General features: G+C 40.2%; 1 long non-coding RNA gene across 1 annotated transcript; it reads left to right on the forward strand.

The window, feature by feature from the left end:
• The first annotated feature begins 6,679 nt into the window (after positions 1-6,679).
• Positions 6,680-26,146, forward strand: LOC125093360 (uncharacterized). The gene is made up of 3 exons (XR_007125215.1): positions 6,680-6,817; positions 20,320-20,434; positions 26,050-26,146. It is a non-coding gene; the product is annotated as an uncharacterized LOC125093360 (long non-coding RNA).
• The last annotated feature ends 1,581 nt before the right edge of the window (positions 26,147-27,727 follow it).

Consider the following 27,727-nt stretch of genomic DNA (forward strand, 5'->3'; position numbering starts at 1 on the left):
TATTTTCTAAAGTTGTGCCCTGTTGTAAGCATTTCCCATCCCCTGTCAGTCTTGGGTGAGATTGCAAAGAACACTTTAGCTGGAGCCAGCATATGTTAGAGAACCGTCTCTAAATGAGGCTTCATTATTTCACCCTCAGCCGCCTGGCTATAGGGAATTGCCACTGAGGTCTTAGATATATGTTGGTGAAAGGATAGATGAGAGGTAGGAGTAATATGCTGGGAGTATGAAACATCTGCTGGCCTCAAAAAAAAAAAAAAAGTCGCTATTTGCTGAAGAGACCTTGTTCTAAAAGTCTTGGGATTTTTCTTGTAATTATCCTATTTCCACAGGCTCCATATAGTGTTTTGATCCACAGGGTTGTGGGAGATAATAACAGAATTAATTGCCATTTAGCCTGGAAGAGCTGCCAAATCTTCTCTCCCTCTAGACTCTCACTCAAAGACTTGAGAGTTATTTTGTCAGTGGGTTAAAATAGAACATTTGGATCTAGAGAGGCTACCAAACACTGTGGGAGAGGATACAATGTTTAGCCAATACTTTGGAATAAAGACACATTCCTGAACTACTGAAACCCCAGAAACTGCATGGAAAATAGATCTCTGAATTTACTTGGGTTTTAGCTCTCACCCTGTGGCATGTGAACTTTTTTCCTAGACAACCGGAGTACCCGTTACACTTAGTTCACTAATCCTATTAGCATCTTATCATCAGTGCAGAGGACCAGAGGGATGTCCTGTGGGATGGTGATGATCAAGTTCTCAGCAGACCAAATTCTGTCATGGGACCAGGAGGTTGACATAGCCTTGAAAGAAGTTGGTAAAAGTATAATGCTAAACCTTCCAGGTGAAAGAAAAATTTATGTAGGCGTAAAGATAGGGTAGGAGGCATTTTCAGGGTTAGTAGGCACTTTCCAGATACCAGGAGTTGTGTTCATTTGTCCCACGAATAGATCTCACTTGAAGCAGACCTGCTATGGAGTCACCAACTGAGAAAGCTTAGCAGTCAGTCTACTATTATGCTAAAAAACTTGTTATTTTGTTTTTTCACATAGGTCATTTCACAAATGACTTAAAAGAGGTTACCATGGAAATAACTGTCTCTCAAACTTCATTTCTGTAATGATGTTAATCTATTAATCTATTACCCCAAGTGTATAGGTTTATACACTTGGTTTGGTTTATAGTTTGGACAATAAGGGAGAAGCTTCAGAGCTTCCACGTATGCCTTCCTTTTCCATGATAGCTCCCAGCTACATGGGTCAGAATTCCAGGTTAGAGGATTCTTCTGATTGCTTGGAATACTTATTACAACTATGTGGGTACAACAGCAAATGCACAATCTATTTCGATCTTAAAAGCCCTGTGATCAACTAGCTATGCTTAAAGATTCTTACTGTTTAAACAATTCTGATTATTAATTTGATTCTGATGCCTATTTTGGGAATCATATCTACCTCACCTCTGGTACTTGCTACTTGGCCTTAGTTACCCTCATTTTAATAAGAAAGCTATTTAAAAAAAATATTTATTTATTTGACAGAGATCACAAGCAGGCAAAGAAGCAGGCAGAGAGAGTGAGAGGGAAGCAGGCTCCCTGCTGAGCAGAGAGCCTGATGCGATGCGGGGCTCAATCCCAGGACCCTGAGATCATGACATGAGCCGAAGGCAGAGGCTTTAACCCAATGAGCCACGCAGGCGCCCCAAGAAAGACATTTTCAATAGGGTTTTCTTTCACCTTACTTATGATGTGTAAAGGACAACCACCATGACACTTTAAAAAATGCTGTCACTTGTCCCTTGCAAAAACATTACTTAACAAGGTTCAATGAGTGTTCTCTGGGCCCTTTTGGTAGATGTGGTCAGAGTATGGGCAAGCAGATTGAGCATGAAAATTTGTCCCAACCTATCTATTTTCTGAAGTCTTTAGGTTCTTTCCTGCACATTGTATCAAGAAATTCTGGCATCTCAACCTCATTTCATGTAGGAAACCTCTGAATCCAGGTTTTAGGAAAGCAAGTGAACAAACAGGACTGTCAGCTGTTTGAGGCAAAAATCACTGATCAGTGCAGCCATGTTGATTAATTCAACCTGATCTGGAATTCGTTACCTCCTTCTCTAGTCTAGAAACCTTAGAATCCATTCCCATGCCTATTATGCAGGTTCTTGATGATCTGAGTTAGAAAAATTTTGCAGTTGTGTTTATCTTTCCCTCTTTAGTTTAACTTCATAAACTTAGCAAATGCTAAGTATGACTGTAATATAAGTAATATAAGTCTGGAAACAATGAATGGTGATAAAGGAGGAAGATAAGGAGAACCAGCATCCACTGCAAGTTATTTACTTGAAGTGAGATTATTGTAGACTCTTAAAAAAGATACTTATGATCTCAACATATGGTTGAGGAGGGGCTAATTATTCTGGGGTAGCTCAGTGGTACTTGGCAGTTCAGACATACCCTGTTCTTAAATCCTCTCAAATATCCCCATTCTAGTTATGGCTGGAGGTGGCAAAGCACCAATCCATCCAAACTTTCACATGAGACATAATATGAATGTAGATTCACCTTTGTCATTATTCAGAAACTTGGAGAATCGGACTCTACATGTCATTGTTGGCTATGTCAGACAAAAACATGTGCTGACAAGAGATAAAAAGTCTTCATGGCAATGACATTAGCTCCTTGGTCTCTAACCATGTCTTCAACCAAGAACTTAAAATCTGGATGTTATCCCTTTCTAGTATGATTGGAACTAGTATGATTGGAACTCGGCAGTCCACCACACAGACTTTATGTTTCTTGTGTCCCTCCATTCTGTTGTAGAATAGCAGACACTTGGCCATCCAAGAGCTAGCCTTCAATCACCATTCCAGTGCTTCTGGTGACTGCACAGAAATGTTCAGGCAGCTTTCACCACTGTCCCATCCCCTGCTCACAGCAAGATCCTCGGTGCCTTCAAATCCAACCAAGACAGACAACCAGTCTCAGATTTCTATTTTCCTTACTTGAAAAGCCACATCTGTTATCAATTGATTTATCCGACAGCACTCACTCTAACCAGTTGAAGCAGATACTATGTAGTTTAAAGAATCTTTAGGAAAGCCAGAGGACCAGGCTTGAGTGATTGCTACACAGTGAGATACAGAGCAGCTTTGAGAACTACGTAAGTCTAACATAAGAATGTTTTGAAGAAAATACTCCTGGTAACACCTTGACATTGGGAATCTATAATAATAGGAACTGGATTCTAGAAATTTTACCCCAGCTGACCTGGAAGAAGTGGATGTGTCTGCTTTCCAAGAGATCTAATCTTCCTCTATATGTCCATGGCTCACGTGGTTTGCTTCCATCTTTGAGTTTTGAGTAATGATATCTGCTTGGCAGAAGCTAGATCTTATTAGGAGCCCTAAGCTGCAAGGGAGTCTGGGAGGTGTGTAGTTCTGCTTTTGGCTTCTGTCGTATAGCAAGTCAAGCTACAGGGAGGTTGTATAAATGCTGACTGTACTCAACTTAGTTATTGTTTACACTTGTTAAAGGAGCTGTCAAACCCCTGACCCTTTCCTCCATTTGATTAAACTTAGCAGTTAGCACAGACAGGTCAGGTAGGAGTCAAGGAGGCCGAATCAGCAGTGGGTCATTTCTTCTTAAAAATAAGAAATTTTACAGGAAGAGTGGAGCTATCCACAATGTACTGGAATTATAATACAAAAATAGAAAGCAGATGTGTTAAACATTACAGCAAGGAAGGAAAAGAAGTAATATTTACAAAACAAAAAACTAATGGCATTCCCCCCCCCCTCAATCTTCTAAGGTATGACAATGGTAGAGCCAAGAATAACAAAGAACAGGAACTAGAAAAAATGAATTGCAGTTTCTCTTAATTTTCATTCATATCTAAATCCTCTGTTCTTAGATTTTTAAATAAAAAACAGCAACAGGAACTTAGCTTTGGGCTAAGACTGGAAACAATTCAGGTGGTTATACTTTTCTGAGAACAAGATTTAAGTTTTTCAGGTTCAAATGAGCACAATTCAAAGTAATGTAATGATAACTATGAATGAGTGATAAGTGTGGGTGTGTGTGTGATAACATCCTAAATAGCTAAGATAGTGATTAATTTGGGGACACGTGCATATCTGCTACATTTAAAAAGTTTGAATCATAAAAGTCAGAATATAAAAATTAAAAGGAACCTAAAACCAGTCTAACTTCTTACTGTAAGGAGGAATTCTTTCTACTGCATCCCTGACAAATGATTCATCTTTTGTCACATGGATTCATCCATGTGAATATTTCTGGGAACAAAAAACAAATATCCGCATTGGTTATCAAATGAGAAATGTGCTTAGTTTGGTATAACTTTAAGTTTGACTGTTATCTAGTGATTATCATTTTGTAAGTTCTTACAACTCATGTTATCTGTTCTTTAATTGACATAGTTACAAATTTATTAAGGTTCTCAATAGGTGTGAAAAGATTTTTTAAAGCTCATTTCAGTGTGTCATACATCTTCTAATAATAAAAATTGAACAGGTTAAGAGGTTTAGCAGCCCTTAGTTTAGTTTCCAACCTTCCTATCTAAAGCCTCCATTTAGTACTCTAACTGTACTAAACAAGGGGCATTGCCAACAGAAATGGTTTCAAACCCCCAAAGAAAATAAAGATCCATTCACGTCTTTTATTTTAAAGTATTATTTATTGAAGAAGAAACGGCAGGGTAACTGGAATGGTTGTTGATTTATAAAGTTCTTTATAAAGTTGATTTATAATGATTTACCTGTTGCTGAAAGAATTATGAACTGCACTGATAGCAAAACCCAACATAAATTCGCTTGCATAATATCTACTGTGAAATTTACCTTTTCCCACTGTGGCAACCATGTTGGTCAAGATTCTTTTGGATTGCAAATGGCAGAAAATCATTAAACCGGTTTATTCAAAAGGAGGAATTTATTGGCTCATGTAATTGAAGGGGTATTGATTCAGACATGGCTGAATCCAGGTGCTCATAGGATACAATTAATCATCTCACTCTGATTCTATCTCCTGCTTTTGGCGGGCTCTTCCCCATCGATGGCGGTGATAGTCAAGTACAGCTCCATATCTATGTGCCACCATTTAATCGGCGACACCAGAAATTTTTAATGCTTTTTTTTTTTTAAGATTTTATTTATTTATTTGACAGAGACCTACAAGTAGGCAGAGAGGCAGGGAGAGAGAGAGAGAGAGAGAGGAGGAAGCAGGCTCCCCGCTGAGCAGAGAGCCCTATGGTGGGGCTTGATCCCAGGACCCTGGGATCAGGACCCAAGCCGAAGGCAGAGGCTTTAACCCACTGAGCCACCCAGGCGCCCCTTTAATGCCTCTTTTTAAATAATTACAGCGAAGTTCCTCTGGCTAACTTTCCTAAGTGCAACTTGGTTCACACACCTGTTCCTGGAACCCTTTATTGTGGCCTGAGACATCAAATGGGCTGATTTGCTGGTATGGGTGTCCTGCTGGGAAGAGGAAGCATGGAGTATAACTGCACAGCACAAAGCTCCCAGCTGACAGGACAGTGCAGACCCAGCTATTTGCTGGACAAGGGCTTCATCTGCCTGGAGGAAGGGGTATATTTTTCTAATTTGCACAGAGCCATCCTATGGATTAAGCTGTGGCTTAGGGGCCATGGATGTGTACCACTTGTGGTATGAGTGGGGGAGGGTAGTTCTGTGGATGAAAATCAGGTGCTGTTCCTACACTAAGGAAAAATGGACCCCGGGGAAGCAAAACTGTCAGAGGCACACTACAGAAGAAATGCCATTACACCAATGTCAATAGCGTAATTCTGAATGTTTCGTTTTGTAGATCCAACTCAACTCAATTTAAATGTACTCCACTCAGGTCAAGCTAATCCAACAATATTGATCCCTTATTAAATAGACCAAAAGCTATGTTTGTTTGGTGTGTGTTTGGGTGTGTGGGGGGTAGGAGAGTAAGGGGGCACTACCAAAAACAAAAACAAAAAAAAGAAATGAAAAAGGACAGAAGAGACTTGTTCTTCAAAAGTCAGAAAGTATTTTAACTTTAAACTGTCAGCTACGAAATTTCTTTTTTCTTTTTAAATGAAATTCTACTTTGCTTTACCAAGTAATTTAAAAATCAAAAATGGTAGAACATAAATCTTCCTTTAGTGTCTTTTTAGCAAAATAACTTGTATATTTAAGTGAATTACACCTCTATTACATGTTCAAAGATAATTATACTCTGGTAAACTTGCAAAATTAAGGGATTTAAAAATAAAGATTTCCTTTATTATATGTGTTATACATATATCAATCCTCATTTCCTTAGAGTCTGATACAGCAACCAAATATATATGTTGTAGAAAGTCAGCTTATGTTTTCAGGTGATCTTTAAATACCGTTTAGCTTTTTAAGAAAACTATTGCTAGTAGCTCATAGCTTGCTAAAAAAAAAATTTGAATTGGCCTGTATTTATGTCAAAACTTACCCCCCCCCCCCCCCCCCCCCCCCCCCCCCCCCCCCCGCCAACACACACCTTTTAAGTTCTGTAGAAGTTTTAACAGTGCTTGCATTAACTTTAAACCTTAGGGAAAGCGCCGGATAAACAACAAGCTGATAATGTTATCTAGTCAAAGTAAAACAAAGGATAGGGGAGTGGGGCGAGAAGGTGGGCGGTATCCACAGGCCAAACCGGATTTTTCCTTAAGCATTTTCAGAGCATCAGCGAGAACCTCCTTCGAAGCCAAAAGTGTTCAGCACCTGAAAAACATTTCAATCTAGTTCTTTCTGGATAAAAGAAAGAGAGCAAGAATTAAGTGAGTAAATACTTGAGGTTAAGTGAGTAAATACTTAGGGGGGAAAAAAAAAGGCTAACCGCCTCTGTGGAACTTTGGAACTTCTTACTGTTTGGGGTTTTGTTTTTGTTTTTAACTCAGCCGCGGAGTGAATTTTCCTGTTCCTCGCGCAGAAATGAGGACACCCGCGTGCAGGGCAGCGTCCGCCTTCCGGCGCTGGCGGGAGAGCGGCGGTGATGACGACGAGGAGGCGATGACGACTGACAGCGATCGCAAGGCCGGCCCGAGCCCGCGAGGCCTGCGCGGCCAGGCGGCCCGGCGGGCTCCGCGGCTGCAGGCGTCCCCGCCGCAGCGGGGCGAGGCGCGGTGGGGACCGCCGGCGCGCGTCAATGGGCCCATTCAGGCCGGCGCGGCGCGGGGGTTGAGAAGTTAAGGGGCGGGAGGTGGCGCGCCGGGGCCGCGGCCGCGCTATTTGCATTTCAATGAGACCCGCTTGTTGACTCAGTGCCCGGCGCTTCCGCAGCTCCCACCAGAATCTGCCTTTGTTGGTTTTAGCTCCGGTCAAGTCCACTTCTTGCAACGGGGGAGCCGCGCGCATTTAGTTTGTGTAGTCAGGCGGAACACTCGACAGGAAGGAAGGAGGAAGGGGAGCTCTGCGCGGCCATTGTCTGGGCAACTGGGCTTAAGCAGCCGAGTGACTATTTAATCTATAAGGTGCACTTGAATCCCTCGCAAATCCGCTCAGTGTGGAGCAGGGGGCACCCAGACAGGGACAGATGGTGCAGAACCCCTTTGTTTAAAAATATGGAAATGCGCTTTTTCATTTACTTAAGGTAGTCCGCTCTTTTAACTGTTGCTATTCCCCTAGTTGCATTGTCAATGCGAGACCCGGAGATGCTAATGGGTCTGGTCAGCTCTGCCTAAGCGCCTCCTTTTTTTTTTTTTTTTTTTTTTTTTTTAATGTAAGTATTGGAAGTAAGCCTGCTATGTTTGGTCAGCCACCCTTCCCGTGGGGACCCGTTGTACCCTTTTGGTGTCTTCTGAACGTAGGCAGAAAGCGGCTGAAGGAATTTAGAGCCCCTCCCCTCTTTCTTTTTCACGTTAAACGTCAAATTCAGAGGGGTCAGGATGCTTTCCATTCAACGTGATTTCCGCTCTGGAGGAAAGGGAGAATTTACTGCCTTCAGGGTCTCCTGATGCTTTGTAGTGACCTCTTGGGCCACGGAGTGCGGTGAAGGACGGCCCCCTTGGGTTCCCATAGCTGGAAGGACACCGCCGCGGCTCTGCGAGGCCGCACACGTGTTTCTGCTTCCACAGTTGTGATTTAGAGTATGAGCAACATCAGGCTGTGGAAATGTACACATATACTTTGCAGCATTTTGGAAAAGTGAAAGACTCTGCCCATAGAGCCTTTGAGTATGTTGACATTTCACAAAACGGATTTTTCTGATTATCCTGACAGTATCAAGGAGTCCATCCATATTCAGTGGGGCTGGAGCTGCATTTAGGAACTTCTGAACACCCCAAGTCAGTCTGTAATGAGGTCAATCAACCGTCCACACACATGACCCATTTTTATTGTCCCAGCTTTGGTTTAAAACGTGGCTGTCAAGGTCTCGCTGGACTGTTCTAGCCATAGTAATACAAAGCGGTTAAAGGAAAAATGTGAATGGACAAGTGTGTGGTAAAAATCAGATAATTTCCCATTTTTAGCACAGATTACACAGGAAGCAGATTATTGTCTTGTGGTTTCGAAGATAGGATAAATGTGACACACTGGAAAATGGATTGTTGAAGTATTTTAATCTTGAGGTGTTTAAATCTTGGGCATGTTAGTACATTTATGTGAAGAGACAGATGTCTGTTTGGTCTCTAATTCTAATGCAAACATTTGACTGTGTGAAATGCTCACAGTCCATTTTTATTTTTCTTCAAAGGCACTCTTACCTGCCATGTGGCTGCAGAGTCCTGTTCTTGTTGCTCTCCCTGAATATCTACAACATATATACAACACCTGGATCTGTGAATTAATTACTATCTAGGCTACCACCGAAAGGCTTTCCAAGTGGCCAAGTGCAAGAGCTTCTGTTTCTTATCAAGTAGTTCTTCCATCGCAGGCGGGAGTCCATGAATTGACCCTTAACTGTGAATTCCTGCTGCATTTCCCTTTCAGCTGGCCATCATAGAGCAGGAAAAGAGCCAGAAGCAGGTGACAGCCAGCAGGTGTAGCTTATAATTCATATTTTTTGCAGCTAAATCTATCTAAGCTGGTTTCAAGTTATCTTGTTAGAAATTAAAAATGTGGGAGTGGGGGGATAGGTATTTTTACATGCTTAAGCATTGTTCAGTAAACAAATTTGTTCAGAAACTCAAAAGTTAAAGGATAGAGAGCTTTTCTTGGAGTTTTAAAATTTTATAGGTTTCTCTTCCAATGGTGAAAAATGGAATACAGTAATTATTATTATTCCATGGACAGTTGTGAGCTTGGGTATATTAAGGTTCTTGGCTTTTTTTTTGTTTTATATAATGAGTCTTTTGTTGGACTTTATTACGATGATGGTCCCCCTTTCTGATTCTGATTAAGCCAAGAAAACCCTCCCACTCACCGATATTTGTCATTTGGTTTTGGTTGGTAAGTGAATTTTGGTGATGTAACTGTGAAGCCACAAATTCCCTACAGCATTGGAATGAAGTAAAAGGAAAGTATTCCATCTAGCTAAGAGTTTTGGTTTTAGTTGAACCTGCAGCTTCATGCTCACTCATAGTTAATAAATGATGGCCTTTCATCTAGCCCAGGGGGATAAGATTGGGGCACTCACATTCTGTTGGGGAAAACGTTCTCAGGATGCGATTAAAGCCAGTGGGTTATATGGGACCGCCCTGGGCCTCTACTAAACATCAGAGAGTAAGACTATGCATTCCCATAGGGAAAGGCCACTTCCACACTTGACCCCGTTCATGGGAGAGGATTTTGGCCAGTTGGGACATGAATTCAGATCCTTTAGTTATGAATCAGTTCCTATAAGACTATCGTGTCTGGGTTGAAGTTATTCAAATTGAACAGTTATTATTAGTTTGGGCTTGCTGGGATTTGTCCAAAATGGAATAATGTGACATGGTGAACTTCAATATCAGAAAGACAATTATAAGTGTATATTGTAATCTCTATTCTGGTGTGGACTTAGGTTAGGAAAGATCTCCGAGGCACAAATTATTTTCCTTAAAAGCAGGTCAAATTCCTAACTGCAAAGAGTAAAGTATTTCTGTTGCATTTTCCCTGATCTCTGAAGTGACAGGTCTCTCCCCTTTTTTCTCTTACCTCTCTGAAATCGCCTTAGTTTTCTTTACAGGCTTTTTTCCCCTTCGCTTATCCCTTATTGTGCTCTCTTAGGGTGTTTGTCTTTGGTTCTCATCTCTTCTGTACATTCTCCCACAGTGAGATTTCTGGGAGATTTTTCCTGAACATCCTAGGTACCCTCTTGCCTCAAGACCTTTGCACACACTCTTTTCTCTGCTTAGAATGTTATTTCCTCAGATATGGTGATGCCTGGCTTTTTTTTTTTTTTTTAGTTGGGTAGTCAAATGTCACCTTTTGAATAAAGCTTCTGTGGTTATCAGTAGAAAATAGCAGATACCCAGTTAGGGCTGGGAATAGGTTGAGGCAAGCAAGGTATGTGGGACACAAAATTTAAGAATGCAAGTTCAGAGTCAGTAACTGAGAATGTGTGCCTCTTAATATTTGGTACCCTAAGCACCTCACTTGCCTTACCTGTCCTAGTCCTACCTGTCCCAGCCCTGTACTTGTATGCAGTCACTTCCTAGTCTCCTAGTTTATTTTTCTTCACAGATATTATACAACTAACATGTATAACTGATTATTGTATGTCTCCCCACCCTTGTCCCCACTCAGATGATGTGGGACCTGTAGGAGTAGGGGTCTTGTCTGTTTTGGTTTTTGCTGTACCTCCAGAGTCTAGAACAGAGCTCAGAACATAGTAGGTATTCATTATGTATTTGTATTTAAATGACTAGAATGTATAAATCACTACCACTCATATTATTGATGACTCTTAAATGCACAAAAATAAGTTTTGTAAATGGACCTTTCACCTTGGATGTCTGTCCCACAAGCTTTTCAAACTCAGCGGGTCCCAAATTGCATTTATTGCTTTTCACTCCCCCAAACTACCTCCCACCTGAATTCTCTTTCCTGATGAGCCAGACCTCCATCCAGCTCAGATCAAAATGCTAGAGATGCAGTAACTCAGGCTTATCAAGTTTGCTCTCTAAATAACTCTACCCTCCTTCTCCCTCCCTGCCCTCCTGCTTTAATTTAGGCTCTCCTCCTTTCCCCCTTGACTGTCACCTTCCAATGGATCTTGTGGCAAATGGCTTGTCTTCTGCTGAAAACTTCTGCCACTTTGCTGTGAAGTGAGCTCTCTAAACCACGTATCTGATCGTGCCACTTTCTTATCTTACAATCCTTGCGTGTAGCCCCCTAGGTTTGAAGATACACTTAAAGGCCCTTGGTGATCTGTCTGCTGACTCTCCCCTTGGTTTCAGTTTCCTGCTGTGTCCCCTCCTCTCTTCCTGTTTCATTATCTACCCTCCTCAACACACACACACACTTTGTACTCAACTCACGGAGGACTTGGAAAGTTAGAATCATCTATCCTCTTAATGCCGCTCTACTATTGCCTGTCTAATCTCTATTTATCCTTCCAACCTCAGTGGAATGGGCAATTTGAACTTTCCTCTACCTGTCATGCTGTTTGGGAATTTTCTGTTTAGTTACCTGTATCTCCATTATATTGTGAACACTTTAAGGATAGGAATTGAGTGTTTCATATTTGCATATCCAGTATAAAACTGGCCCTCCATGTTTGTTGAATGAATGTTTAAATTCATCTAAAGATTATTTTATGTGGGAGAAGGTATGGGTCTAAATGACTTTTTCCTTACTTGCTATCTATTTATCTATCTATTCCAACACTATTTTTAAAAATCCTTCTTTTCTCCCTTCTGTGAGGAGTTTACTTTGCCACATATTACATTCTTACAAATAGCTGGACATCTTTCCAGTTTTTCTTTTATTGTCTTGTTTTATATATCCACTCCTGAATCATTAATATACCGGCTCAGTCTCCCACAGCCAACTTTTTCCCCCAAAGTATTCTTTGGGCTGTACCCCTGTTTATTTTCCTAAATATATTTTGGTGTCATTTTATCGATTTTAATAGAAAAACACAGTTAAGGGTTTTAATCATAGTAATTATCTGAAAGTTAGCGTAAAAAAAGCAGAACTCTTTCTAATTTTTGTTTTTTCATCACAAAGCTGGTTGGTTGCTAGTTTCAGAGTAACCAGACAATAGAAAACCACATCCTAAATAGGCTTCAAGCGAGAGCCACTTTGTAAGCGAATCATTGCTTCTGTATGAGAGACCCACACCTTGTTCCATATGCTCTTCCCTTCTGAGATGACCCACCCAGCAATCAAATACATTTGTCTTTTTAAGACTTTCTGATGGAGAGAAGCAATGTCTTTCATGTACCCTTTCAGGGTTAGATGGCATATCCTGGATGTAAAGTTCTTTTTTTTTTTTTTTTTTTTTTTTGGTCGAATCCTAGTATTTAAATACAAATTCTGCCTGTTTTCTCCGTGGAGACGAAAAACAGCTGGCCCCCATCCCTTATCCACACACTCTTTTCATTCTTTCGATTGGTAACAGTGAAATACATCTTTAGCTCAGATTTCTGAAAATTTATTTTGCGGGACCTTTCAAACATCCATAAATTATACACAAACCATTTGAGCATCTTACGTGATTAACCTCTGTTGTTTATCTAATGCAAGATGCTGCATACTGTCTGAAACTCCAGCTATAAGAGAGGGCCATGACCTTGGGGGAGTCTGGGCTTCATGTTCACTGCATCATCAGTCTATCCCATCCCCTTGTTTGTATTTTGGGATTAAAATCACAGTTGTTTTGGTTTTTACCTTCCTTATTTTAACTCTCTTTGTGTTGTTGTTTTTGTTTTTTCTTTTTTCTTTTTTCCTCTGGGAATAGAGTCTAAACTTTCTAATTTAGGCAAATGAGTTTATGAGCCCCTGGGGCAAAGATTTCATTCCATCGCACTGAGGTTAGAAGCAGAGAGATGATTTGGTTCACTGGTTTTTCTTCTGAGTCCATTTCTTTCCAGTTCTCTAGCCCCTGATCCTTATCTACCATAGGAGTAGTTAATAATTTTTTTCTCATATCCTCTGGTTTTCAATTAATATGTGCTCAGAGGATTTGATTTAAGGCATGCCTTAAGTTTGTCCAAGCCACATACATGAGCGCATAGCTAAAATTTATTTAAGCAAAGTTATTGAAACTGGATAAGGGTGACAAAACTTAGTTTACATTATCATGAAATCATTTAATTTTTAAGCCTGGTTAGTTTTATAAAAATACAGTTTTTAAAAATTACCTAGAACCATAGCAATGGAAGTCCCCTCCCACTTCCACCTCCGTATATACTTCCATGCAGTATATTTTTTGAAATCGCTTGAGACAGCTGACTTATAAGCCACTGCCAGTCAAAAACAAAAACAAATCCAGTTTATTCACTTGGACCACTGTTTACCTGCTTTCCTCCATTTCTCTGACAGGCAAAAACAGCATCCTTCGCAGAAATCTGAACTGTGCAGCTCAGATTTTAAAACACAAAACAGTTCTACAAAGCAGTGGGTACAACCAGGATGAATGCCCTGGGCTGCATAGGTCTGGTCCACCATATATGCTGGATTTGTAGGAGACAAAACAGAACAGAATGTGTTCTTCCACAGGAATGACTTTGGAAAACTCTATACTTATATCAGGTTTGCTGCTATTACTGAAGATTCTTTTTTTGTGTTTTTGCCTTTGGAACTTTCCTCTAGGAAATGCCTTTAGACATTCTAACCCAAAGTATTTCCTAAATCTGTCCATTTATTGTCATCCCTACAGCCCATGTCCTAATTTAGCTGCTTACCATCTCTTAATCTTGGCTATGGAAACATCTCACCAGTTTTATGCCCAGTTTTTATATTCCTGCAGTTAATTCTCCATGCTGTTGCTGAGTTATCTTTTTTTTCCCCTGACAATATCCCTTAGCATGACATTCAAAATTTTCCACAGTCTGACCTTGTATTACTTCTCTAGCCTTTCCTTCTCATTATATTCATATATCCTGTTTTCAGGCAGTTATTAAAAGCTAGACGGGGTCTACATCCCCATTTGCCTGAAAGTCTAGGTAGACACCTGCTATCCTGAGGTCCTGTCTGGTTTAACAAATTCAGTGCTTTCAAAACTGTCCTCGTTTGGATGATAAGTTGTATGGTCCTACCTTTGTTTTTTAAAAGCTTTATTGAGACATACTCAGGCATCATTAAGGTCACCCACTGAACATATAGAACTCAGTGGTTTATGGTGTATGTGCAGAGTTGTGAATCCATCACCATAATGCAATTTTAGAACATTTCCATCACCTCCAAGAGAAACTTTGTACCCATCGGCAGTTACTTCCCATCTCCCCCCTCCCTTCCATCGTACTTCATAGCCTTAGGTAACCACTAATCTACATTTTTCTCTACAAACCTGCCTATTCTGAATGTTTAAAATAAAAGATATAGGGTGCCTGGGTGGCTCAGGGGGTTAAGCCTCTGCCTTTGGCTCAGGTCATGGTCTCAGGGTCCTGGGATCAAGCCCTGCATCGGGCTCTCTGCTCAGCAGGGAGCCTGCTTCCCACCCCCCGCTGACTGCTGCTCTGCCTACTTGTGATCTCTCTCTCTCTCTGTCAAATAAATAAAATCTTTGAAAAAATTAAAATAAAAGATATTATACAACATGTGGTTTGTGTGTATGTGTATGGCTTCCTTTACTCTGTATAATGTTTTTTGATGTAGCATGTATTATGCATCTGTACTTAATTCCCTCCTATGATCAAATAATGTTCCACTGTATGGAGATACCAATTTTTTTAATCCATTCATCAATTGAACATTTGGATTAGTTCCGTTTTTTGGCTTTTATGAATAATGCTGCTATGAACATTAGCGTACACGTCTTTGTGTGGATATGTGTTTCATCTCTCTTGATTATACCTAGGAGTGGAATGATTTGGTCATATGGTAACTCTAAGTATAACGTCCTGAGGAATTGCCAAAGTGTTTTCCAAAGCATCTGCATCGTTTCATAGTCCCCACTAGTAATATATGAGGGTTCCAATTTTTCCACGTCTACACCAATACTTAGTATTGTCTTTCTTTTCTTTTTGTTTTTTATGATTGCGGTCTTACATGTAAAGTGCATTTGCCTAATAAGTGATGGTGTTGACCATCTTTTCACACGCTCATTAGCCATTCACTTATCTTCTTTAGAGAAATATCTGCTTAAATCCTTTGCCTATTTTTAAAAAGGGTCGTTTGTTTTTAAACTGTTAAGTTGTAAGAGTTCTTTATATGTTCTAAGTAGAAGTATATCAGGTATATGAGTTGGAAATATTTTCTCCCTTGTCTGTGGGTTACCTCCTCACTTTCTTCATGGTGTCCTTTTGAAGCACAAATGTTTTTCATTTTGACTTAGTCTAACTGGCCAGTCTTCTCTTTGATGGATTATGCTTTTTGGTCATATCTAAGAAATCATTGCCTAACGCAAGGTCACAAAGATTTACTTATGAATTTTCTTCTAAGAATGATTTTAGATCTTCCATTTAGGTATTTAATGAGTTACTTTTTGTGTGTGGTGTGAAGTTAAGGGTCCAAATCATATTTTGCATGTGAATTTTCAGTTGTTCCACACCATATGTTGAAAAGACTATTCTTCCCCCATGGAATTTTTTTGGACCCCTACCTCTGTGCATTTTTTATGGTTTAATTATTTATATTATTACTTTGACCTAGAACTGTTTTATGTCATTCTTCTCTTCCTATTGAATCTTTTTTATTTATTTTTATTTTTTTATTTTTTATTTTTTTCAGCATAACAGTATTCATTATTTTTGCACCACACCCAGTGCTCCATGCAATCCGTGCCCTCTACAATACCCACCACCTGGTGCCCCCAACCTCCCACCCCCCACCCCTTCAAAATTCTCAGATCGTTTTTCAGAGTCCATAGTCTCTCATGGTTCACCTCCCCTTCCAATTGCCCTCAACTCCCTTCTCCTCTCCATCTCCCCTTGTCCTCCATGCTATTTGTTATGCTCCACAAATAAGTGAAACCATATGATAATTGACTCTCTCTGCTTGACTTATTTCACTCAGCATAATCTCTTCCAGTCCCGTCCATGTTGCTACAAAACGTGGGTATTCATCCTTTCTTTTTTCTTTTTTTTTTTTTTTTTAACAGCTTTATAAACATATATTTTTATCCCCAGGGGTACAGGTCTGCGAATCGCCAGGTTTACACACTTCACAGCACTCACCATAGCACATACCCTCCCCAATATCCATAACCCCACCCCCCTCTCCCAACCCCCTCCCCCCATCAACCCTCAGTTTGTTTTGTGAGATTAAGAGTCACTTATGGTTTGTCTCCCTCCCAATCCCATCTTGTTTCATTTACTCTTCTCCTACCCCCTCAACCCCCCATGTTGCATCTCCTCTCCCTCATATCAGGGAGATCATATGATAGTTGTCTTTCTCCGATTGACTTATTTCGCTAAGCATGATACCCTCTAGTTCCATCCACGTCGTCGCAAATGGCAAGATTTCATTTCTTTTGATGGCTGCATAGTATTCCATTGTGTATATATACCACATCTTCTTTATCCATTCGTCTGTAGATGGACATCTAGGTTCTTTCCATAGTTTGGCTATTGTAGACATTGCTGCTATAAACATTCAGGTGCACGTGCCCCTTCGGATCACTACGTTTGTATCTTTAGGGTAAATACCCAGCAGTGCAATTGCAGGGTCATAGGGTAGTTCTATTTTCAACATTTTGAGGAACCTCCATGCTGTTTTCCAGAGTGGTTGCACCAGCTTGCATCCTATTGAATCTTATGAACTAATTCCTTCAAGATTATGTTCGATTTACCATCTCAGTGAACGTTCCCTAACCACCCAAGCTGAATGATTGATTGCTCCCCCTTTTGTGTTACCATAAATACCATTCATTTTATATCATGAATATGACATGTATCTTCTTGTATTTTCATTAGCTGTATATACTTCTGTCTTTCCTACTGCACTGTGGTCTTCTTGTGGGAGGACTTTCTCATGGATTTGTGCCCAGTACAATGTGTGGTGACTGGTAGATGCTTAGTACATAGTTACTGGTTAAATAAATGAATGAACAAATAATTGAGTGAAGGAACAAATATCCTAAATGAGACTACATTTCTATCCTATGTTAGTGGATTTTGTTTTTAAAAACAACTAAGAGTATTCGGTGAGTGAGGGTTGTGGGTTGGATAATACTATTTTGGCCAAAGGCAAACTCTGAAAGCCATTCTAAAGGAGGAGACCCACAATGTTTTGACAATGGTAGCATTGGTGAAATAACTTCTCCAGATATGGAGAAGTCTACCATGGAGGCCAGCATTTGAACTTGTAAATAAGGGCTAGTATGTTTATTTAAAGGCCTTGTTATTTAGCTGTTACATTTCCCCCCGAAGACATCTGCCCTTGGCCAGGGTAATACGAGGTCTAACACCAGGGTAGGAGCTATAACTGAGGGATATTACAAACCTCTGCTTAATTCGTATTTTCTCTACTCCCTTACTGACTTGTCCTTGTGTTTCTCTTCCTACTCTTTGGCTCATGAGCCCAAATTTCATGTCAGCATTCCACACAAGACACTGGAGGCTGAAGCATCATCTCTAGAAGGTCACATTTAGAAAGTCAATTCACCACTAAGGGAAAGCAAATTCTGTTTGGGTTTTTCCTTGGCTATTAGCAGAGCTAAGTTGATCATAGCCAGCTGTCATTATGTAGGTTATTACATAGGAGGACAGGAGATGGGTTGACAGAGGCAAGACCTGGTCGTGGCAGAAATCTGAGGGGGCTGGGCTAATAGACTCTGTGTCCTATGTGGATATCACAAAAAACAAAAAAACAAAAAAACATTGCTCTTTTGCAGGCATCTAGGATCTCCTGGTCCACAGCTGAAAAGGCAAGCCCAAAGAGCTAATGGTCAGGAAAATCAGTTTCAGCTTTAAGCCTATGCTTAACCAGGACTTGCAGTGTTAAGGCGATTAGTGCTGGGATAGTGAAATCCCATTGTGACCCATTGTCCAGAGATGCGAAAACACCCCTATTACTGGCTTTTAGTGTCACAATGAGAGAGCTCACTTTACACCACTGAGTACTTGGGGGACGTGATTTGATCTGCAATACAACCGAATCCCTGGAAAGGCCAGGTATGGGTCTCATGTGGGTTTTTACTGCATTTCTTCCAAATTAAAGCAACAAAACTAATGAGGATCTTTTACAGATTGTCAAAAGAAGAGTTAGTTGGGTGTCAGCACTGTCTAAGCACAATCATCTCCTCAGTGTATGTCTATGGCTTCTGAACACTGACGAGGCAGCATTGCAATCGGTGTGTGTGTTAGGGGGAGGAGATGCTGGTGTTTGCAATGAGTGAATGGCAGCCAGCAAGCATAAATGGCAAAGAAAACTTTCAGCTCATAGATTCACAGATGGGCTCCCTGCTGAAATGACTAACTGTCATCAGATCAACAAGTAAGAACTACCAAACCCCTGCACTTGTTTCATGCGTTTAAATTCACATTTATTAAAATAAATGATTGCTCATTTACATAACAACTTAAATTTCATAATTTTCAGAATTAATAAAAGGCTTAGGATAGTCAAAGACCATATCCAGTTGAATAACATAAATCTGTATCAGAATAAAAGGTGAAATGCTAACCATTATCCACAGGTGGGAAGGATAATTGAAAAATTATCAAATTGTTCAAGTTTCTAGGGTTAGGGTAATTTACATAACTTGGAAAACTCAAATTGATTAAAAGCATGTGGTAAATAGAAGCCTAAGTGATTTTTGTAAATCCTGTTAGTTATCCAAGTATAGCATGCTTAGCAAACCTAATCAGGGAAGAAGTTCTCATGTAACAACAGATTTGCCTTGAAAATAAAAATAAAACTGAAAACAAGTCATACATTTCCTATTTACTTAAATAACAATTTTCTATTTGTTTAGTCATCAAGAAGGGCCTATGAGGGGGCGCCTGGGTGGCTCAGTGGATTGAGCCTCTGCCTTTGGCTCAGGTCATGATCTCAGGGTCCTAGGATCGAGTCCCGCATCAGGCTCTCTGCTCGGTGGGGAGCCTGCTTCCCTCTCTCTCTCTCTCTCTCTGCCTTCCTCTTCATCTACTTGTGATCTCTCTCTGTCAAATAAATAAATAAAATCTTTAAAAAAAAAAAAAAAGAAGGGCCTATGAAGACATTTGGTATCTACATGGCAGGAAAGGCGTATTCTGCAAACTAGGGTATTTCGGACACTTCTATTCTTTACCAACTCTTTGATTTTTTTTTTTTTTTAAGATTTTTTTTTAAAGATCTTATCTCTGATATTATTGCACATTATTTGAAGTTTTTTGTTAGAGCCAACGATGAATGGTCTGTCAGTAACTATGAAAACACCCATGGGAGATAGGAACTGAGATAAGATTCAGTGCATCTCAGATGTTGGGGTGCCACAGAATTATCCGGGAAGCTTGTTCAAAATACAGATTTCCTGGCCCTGGACCGTCTGTATTTTGACCAAGCTCATCTAGGCGCTTCTGGTGTGTACCACTATTTGTGAAATACTTATTTAGGTGACCTCTGAAAAAAAATTTTTTTTTTCCAACTCTAAGGATATATGAGGTTACACGACAGGTACCTTTGTATCTTGAAATATCTCAAGATATGGAAGCTCAAAAAAAAAAGTGTTTTGAAAGTCTCTTATAGGGGAAACCAATGTTTTAGTCGTTCTTCTTTGTTCTTGGTTGTCTCCCCACTGATTTTGTGTGACCCTTCACAGATGGTGCTTGTCCTACTTACTTGGGATTCCCAGGCATTATGCAAAGTTTAAAGGCATAAGAGATAAGCTTTATAAAATGACTCAGTGTTTTAGGACTCAACCCCCACTCCCCTCCATTGTGTCAACCTACCACCTGAAAAGGGATGAGGCTAATCCACTGGTAGCTAATCAGAAGGTTCTTGTGAAACAAAAAGAAGGTCCTCCTCGCTTTTGAAAGTATTGGTTCCCCCTAGATTGGACCTAGTTACAGCCTAAGCACACAGTAAGGGATTCGAATCCCAGAGACCTTACGAGGCTGAGGGGCCAAGCCTGAGCAGATCCAGACTGTCCTGCCAAAGTTCACATGGAACGAGGTAAGAGTTCCTCTGTTTACTCCTTTCCAGAGGCCTAGGGCCAGTTTTCTGTCTTAGTGGAAATCAAATCTGTAAGACAAGGCAGCATGAAATAAAGGAAGGAGGGTCAAATGATGCTTAAAATAATCTTTTTCTAATTTCACCTTCGATTGCCCAGGCTAAGGATACTATCCCCTCTGATGCTAATAGTGTGTCAGGAATGAAATTCTTCCATGAATCTTGGAGCAGAGAATATCCCATTTCATAAAATCAAATGTGCCTTTGCCACACGAGTAAGTCACACACACTTCTCAGTAAGGAACAATGTTGCTGTTAGTTTTTTAAATTATTGGTGTACAGTAACTTATGGAGAGTTGGTGGCTTAGAAAGAGAAATAGCCGATTCCAGACGAACATCAAAGCGCTCACATGCTGTAAAATGATTAGTTCACTGGTAGGATCAGAATATTCTGGTGACTTCCCTCCTCAGCTCCATCATAGTACCTCGTTCACCTTTTATTGCCTTTCTCTTAAAGCACTAGGGAATGCCTGATGGAAGAAATGTTTTATGCAGAAAGTCAAGTTCCCAGAGAACAAAATTGTGCCTGTCTATGTGTATGCATGCAATTCAGAGGGAAGGAGAAAAACAAGGCTGAAGTTTGTTTGCTAAGAGAGGATGAGGTTAGCTCAGTTTATTATCTTAATTTCTGCACCTCACTAATGTCATCAACACGTTGGACTGATTAAACTTATAAGAACACTCATTATAGAAAGGAAATCAGTCTAGCCTGTGGTTGCTCAACTAATGAAGAGGGAAAATGGGATAATTTCAAACTGGTGAAAGAAGAATGTATATAACAAGTAAGCTAGACTATATAAAAGATCTGAAGTCCCTACCACGGTCGGCCCACGTACCTAAAACATTGTATTATTCTTTAATTGACTTGTTTTGTGGACATGAAGTCTTAGAGTGAATGTGCTGGTATAGTAAGTAGCGTAAAATTTCATAAATTTAAACCAAGAAAGAATAACTCCTATATGAAAGAGTACAACTTATTTTAGAAAAATATTTTTAAGGGACGCCTGGGTGGCTCAGTTGGTTAAGCAGCTGCCTTCGGCTCAGGTCATGATCCCAGCGTCCTGGGATCGAGTCCCACATCGGGCTCCTTGCTCGGTGGGGAGCCTGCTTCTCCCTCTGCCTCTGCCTGCCATTCTGTCTGCCTGTGCTCGCTCTCTCTCACTCTCTCTCTGACAAATAAATTAAAAAAATCTTTAAAAAAAAAAAAAAAGAAAAATATTTTTAGATATATTTAAAAAATAGATAAACCTAACAATAAAACAATGTTTTAATTATTCTTAAACAGACATGAGCCCAAACACATGAGACTTTCTATTTTTAAAGATTTGTATTTATTTATTTGGCAGATGGAGATCACAAGCAGGCAGAGAAGCAGGCAGAGAGAGAGGAGGAAGCAGGCTCCCTGCTAAGCAGAGAGCCCCATGCGGGGCTTGATCCCAGGACCCTGGGATCATGACCTGAGCTGAAGGCAGAGGCCTCAACCCACTGAGCTACCCAGGTGCCCCGAGACTTACTTTTTTAACCTGAGAGTCCTCCATCCTCTTCACTTAGTTTAGAATCACTGCCTGGTGGATGGTGGTTACTAATGGGGGTGTTACACCTATAGTTGGGTGGGGTAGGAAACAAGACTGGGAACTACTGACCCAGACTGTAAGGCCTTAAGCATCTTCCAGACAATTTCATTTATAACACTCAATTTCTTTATATGTGGTACAAACGTAAGCTTCAGTCTGCTGTTGAACTCGGTTACAAATGATTGGAATTCTAGATAATGAAGTTTTAGTTACAATTTTTTTTTTTCTGTTTTAGAAGCACACATAGATATGATAGAATGTACAAGATGTAGAGAAGTAAAATAAAAGAAATTATATTTCACCCATAAGCCTACCGTCTAGACTCCTGTCATCATTTTGGGTATACATTCATGGCTGCTAGTTTGAGACTAACTACCTCAATTTTCCCGGGACTGAGGGCAGTTTCCTGGATATGGGACTGTCAGTGCTAAAACCAACAAAGTCCCCTGAGCAAAGTGGGATGAGTTGGTCAGCCTTCAGGAGTCTCCAAGAAGAGGTTAACGTAAGAACTGATTGTCTTAGCCAGTCATCTCAGGCAACTTGTGGAAAAGAAAGAGAAAACAAGCTAGTTGTTTTAATCTGTTAAATCTTGGCGTGGTTTGGTTCTATCTCTCCATTTGTCTGTCTGTCTTTCTATATTAAATTATACATGGAGCTTTGTAATTAGATTTGAAAAATAACAGTACATTTATGGACATATCTTCATGTTGTAAAACAGTCCTCCGCCACACCAGTTTTAATGGCTGCATGGAATTCCACTGAAGGGAGGCGGGGACCACAATCTGTTGCACAACTCCCATGTCATTGAACATTTATGTTGCTTCTCATTTTTTTGCTTTTCCAAGCAAAGCTGTCCCCAATACCCTTATAGCTTTAATCTTTGCATTTGAACTCCATGACTACTTCTTTAAGAGTAATTCTTAGAAGTGGAACTGCTGAGTCCAAAGGTACTATTTTAAAAGCTTTTGCCAAATATCGCCAAATTGCCCTTCTTATATGTTGTGCTAATTTACAGATCTACTGACTCTATAAGAATGCTCATTTTGCAAACACTGGTATTACCACAACAAAACAAGCTTGCAAACCTGTCAGCTTGACAAGTTAATGAGACTTTCTTTTATTCTATAGTTAGCCTCATACGCACCAGCACCACCGTGAGATCCCTCTGGTCAATTTAAATTGTGCCAATGAGAATACATCCTGGGCAACAGCTCCTGATGTTTACATAAGTTATTACTTAAGCCCTCAACATCATCAAATATTTATTTAACATCCACCATAGGTTAAGAATCGCGACCAGGGACCCCGGTGCTACTTAGAATCTAAAGGAGAGAACAGAGGCAGCATTCTTTATCTTGGCCTTGGGACTGTTTTAGTTACTTCCTTCTTTTCTTTCCTCTATATAATCAAATTACAGGAAAACTGTCCTGCAATTTAGAAAATTAAACATTTTACATCGTGAAATATGCAATACTTTCATAAAAGAGAACAGTATATATGTATGCGTTAATAGGTGGTTAAAAATTGGATTTCTATGTAAGTGCCATCCGACTCAGGAAATAGAACCTTCCCAACACCTGAAAATCATTCCCCAGCCCCTTCCCATGTGTCTCCATGGAATTCCAATCCTCTTCCTGCCACAGAGGTGTAACCATTCTAACTGTATGGTCATCCTTTCCTTTCTTTTCTCTCTTGTTCCACCATTGTTTAGTTTTGCCTGCTTTTAGCTTTCTCTCAAGAAAATCATAATGACTTATTCTTCTGACTTGCTGTTTTTACTCAACATTATGTAAGATTCATCCATTTTAGCGTGGATAGTTGTATAATGTTCCACACTACAAATATGCCATACATTTCAATCCATTCTACTATTGATAGATTTGGGTTGTTTTTGGCCTTCAGGCCAGTCTGGGATTTGTGATGTAATCATGGAGCAGGCGCTCTGAGGTAGTAGACATCAGATTAGATGCATAAATAAATGTAATCTTTAGAAGACTTAGTTTTTTTGTGATGAGTTTTCCTTCTCCAGTGCTTTCAGCTTTGATGTTTGCTTAAATTATAGTTTTGACTGTGAATCCTATTGTCTGGAATCTCCTTTAGGTATAGCCATTTAGTGAAGTTTTTTCCTTCCTACTTTTGGACGTGTGGAGGTACAGGAAATACTGTTAATGCTGGCCACCTCTGCAGCTGTCTGAGCTCTTCCACCTGCCACAGCTGCTGTTCTTAGCGAAAAACTTGGAGTTTCTGGGAAACTGATGGGTTCAGAAGTGGATGGAGTTAAAGGAATTGACCTGGGAGAGAAAGAAGATACCCCAAGTTAGAGATTTATTTAGAGTAGAGAATATCATATTTTAAGAAAGCATTTGTCTTGTGGAAAGTTGGGGAGTCATCATCATGTAGAAGAATGGAATTTTTTACCTGATTCAAACTGGGTTCAAATCTGTTTCCACCACCTCATGGTTACATGATGATAAGTGATTTACTCACCCCAGAATCTTTCATCTTTTGCAAAACTAGGATGATAAAACCTTTCCTAAAACATTAGGGAGGGGTGCCTGGGTGGCTCAGTGGGTTAAAGCCTCTGCCTTGGGCTCAGGTCATGATCCCGGGGTCCTGGGATCAAGTCCCGCATCGGGCTCTCCGCTCAGCAGGGAGCCTGCCTCCCTGCCACCTCTCTGCCTGCCTCTCTGCCTATTTGTGATCTCTGTCTGTCAAATAAATAAATAAAATCTCTAAAAAAAAGATTAGGGAGTAAATGCAAGTGGTTAAGAGGTATTTATGATTTGAAATATAACATGTTAATAATATCCAGCTATTGGCCTTTAAAAATAACTTTTAAAGTTTAAGGAATAGTAAATATAAAAATGGCATATAAAATGATATAAAAATGTAGATAAAAAGAATTTAATTTGGGCTTATATTCTGATTAAGCATGTGAAAGTATTTTAAAATCTCTAACACTGAAAAGACTATTGCTCTGTACCCTTTTATTTTTGTCTCTTTGGATTAAATATTGCATTCATCACCATGTAACTTAATAATTCAGTGGATGGATTCGTTACAGAATGGTTAAAATGAAAGATTAAAATACGGCATTACATACAAAATCAGAACTTTGTATATAAAATATAGTTTAATTCATCTTGTTATCCATGTTGTTATGTTTATCTTTCTTTCCTTCTCTTGAAAATATACATATTCGTATGATAGCCTTAAACTTATGTGGTAAAGTTTATGTCTCAGATTTAAGTAGTTACATACAAGCAAAATCTTTATCCCTCCAATATGTTAGATGATTACATGTAAGTTGATTGTATTTATTTTATATCTTAGAATACTCGGGTTTTTCTTCAGATCATATTTTGTATCTTATTCCTTCATGAATGAAGAAAACTGGAGGTAATATTTATATTTAGAAGTTCTTAACAGCTGGAATGAAAGAAGCAGTTTCATACTTATGAATATATGCTTTCTGTGGAAAAAAAAGAGGGAGATAATTAGATATCAATGAGATGATGTAATATCTAGGATTTTGTTTTTGTTTAAGACTTTATTTATTTATTTGAGAGAGAGTACAAGCAGGGGGTGGAGCGCTGGGAAGGGGGAGGGACAGAAGGAGAAGTAGGCTCCCTGCCCAGCAGGGAGCCCAAAAGGGGCTCAATCCCAGGACCTGAATATTGTGACCTGAGCCGAAGACAGCTGCTTAACCTACTGAGCCACCAGTTGCCCCTAGGATTTTGTTTTAAATAAGCTGCCATGAAGGAGAGTGGGGAAGTGTAAGAGATACTGATAAACAGTACTGGACAGAAGTTAGTGGTTGGTAAGAGGTTAGGTATTAGGTATGGCAGTTTTGTTATGCTATTTCCTTTACTTCTTTGTGTGTTTAAAAATTTCTGTAATAGAGGTGCCTGGGTGACTTACTTGGCTAAGCATCTGACTCTTGGTTTCAGCTCAGGTCATGATCTCAGGGTCATGGGATTGAGCCCCAGGTGGTGTTATCAAGCCCCACCTTGGGCTCTGCACTCAGTGTGGAATTGGCTTGAGATTCTCTCTCCCTTTCCCTCTGCCCCTCCTCCTGCTCACGTGTGCACCCACACTCTCCCTCTCTCAAATGAATAAATATCTCTCTTTAAAAATTTTCCATAATGTGGAAATGAAAGAGGATCAAATAAGATAATGATTTTATAGTGTTACCTCCATTTCTAGTACAAAATGGATTTAATAAGTTTACTCTCCTCACCTTTCATTGTATCTAGGTGCATGAAATATCACTACTGAAGGAGCAGCAGTTTTGATTGTTGGAGAGTAGAAGTGGAAATCCATTTTAGTGTGTGCTGATGACTGAGGTATTATGCGGTAGGTGGGTAAGACTCAGTTTCTATTTTTAAGGAGCTCTGGGCTGGTGGGAGAGGGAATGCAACACTGGGAGAGCATGCCACTGAGGGCAGTGACGGGGTGAGGAGGCTTAATACTCTCGTATTCAGGAAGTGGGACCAGCTTGCGGAAAGAATGATGTATGGCTGTCAAAGCAAGCTTTGCCTGTTTTAGACGTTTTCTTTGAACCAACTTCATGTCCAGAAAAGAGGGTGGGGGAGATCTCTTTCCCTTTGAGAATTTGTTTTTTCTTGAGTCATGCAGCTTTAATTCTACAAGCCATGCTATTCATGCTATTATTCTTCCTTTCCCTGGACAGCTACACTATGGATGAGGCGGGGATTTGGGAGTTAACCCTCACATCTCCCATGTCACTGAAGAAGATCTTATCTCTGTATGAAGTCCCCATAAAAACTGAAAAGCTGTCCAGTAGGAAGTCAAATAAGAGCAGGCCAAACACCATAGTAGATGCCCTATTTGGGCAGCATACCACATGCATGGAGAAGCACAAAGACTGACTTAACGTGCCACAGCGAGAAATGGGCCACATTTTGGAAATGCTGAGTGCTGTTCAGACACAGGACAAACAGGTATGAAGGTTGATGTGCTTCTGTACAGGAGAAACAACAGAAACCAGGAGACTCCGTGGGTATTCATTCCGATCCACAAACTACTGGTCTTAGGTCCCTTTTCAAAGTATATGAGCAGCCCCTGGGACTTGGTTGTGGCCCTGTGTTTAATTTAGTTTCCTCTGACTTCTAGTCACCTTTTGCCAGCGGCTCAGGTTCCCAGTGAGGGGTTAGAAGAGGAAAAGTCTTTACATCATGATGCAACTGGCATCTACACCCCCCGGGGTACATTTTTGTGGTTAAGTAGTTTCTTTAATTGTCCCTTCCAAAGTTAGGGATAACAAAGAACAAAGAACAATTTCTAAATTTTATCGTGTTCAGTTTCTAATAGGATTCTGGATTCCGGATGGAAACATCAGTCACGTGGGATCTGTAGCCAACGAACTTGGCAGGAAGATTGACGTGAATCAGAGACTGTTCCTCTGAGGCTCACTAAACTTATTTCAGGTGGTTTCCATTATGTGGGGTGTGCCACTGAGAGTCTTCGTAAACTGAGGATAGCAATGTCTGTCTTACTGGAAGCTGAAAGGACATTTGTATATAGAACATTTAGCTCAATGCCTCATGCAAAAAACAACATTTGTTACTAATATATTAGGAAACTAATGTTGTCTTCATTGTTGGTAAGGATAGGCAGGGCTTATGAAGAGCTATCAGATAAATACCTGATAAAGCTAGCTAAAAGGCTAGACAAAACGTGTACAGCTGGATAGGCATGCTGATACCTCGTTGGCTTTCTGTTTGGCTCAGTTACGGCTTGAACAGGCTCGGAGGCCCAGTCTTGTCTGTGGGTCTCCCTAGATGCGAACCAACGGCTGGGTTTCTGTTCTTTTTTTGCCTTCCTCCTCTGCAGGGCTGTTGCGTGGTGCCATAGTCCAGCAGGGGTGCTGACCATCGCAGGTGTTGATGAATATCCTGTGTCTGATAGTGT

Source organism: Lutra lutra, chromosome 2, assembly GCF_902655055.1.
Source record: "Lutra lutra chromosome 2, mLutLut1.2, whole genome shotgun sequence".
Classification (NCBI taxonomy): domain Eukaryota; kingdom Metazoa; phylum Chordata; class Mammalia; order Carnivora; family Mustelidae; genus Lutra; species Lutra lutra.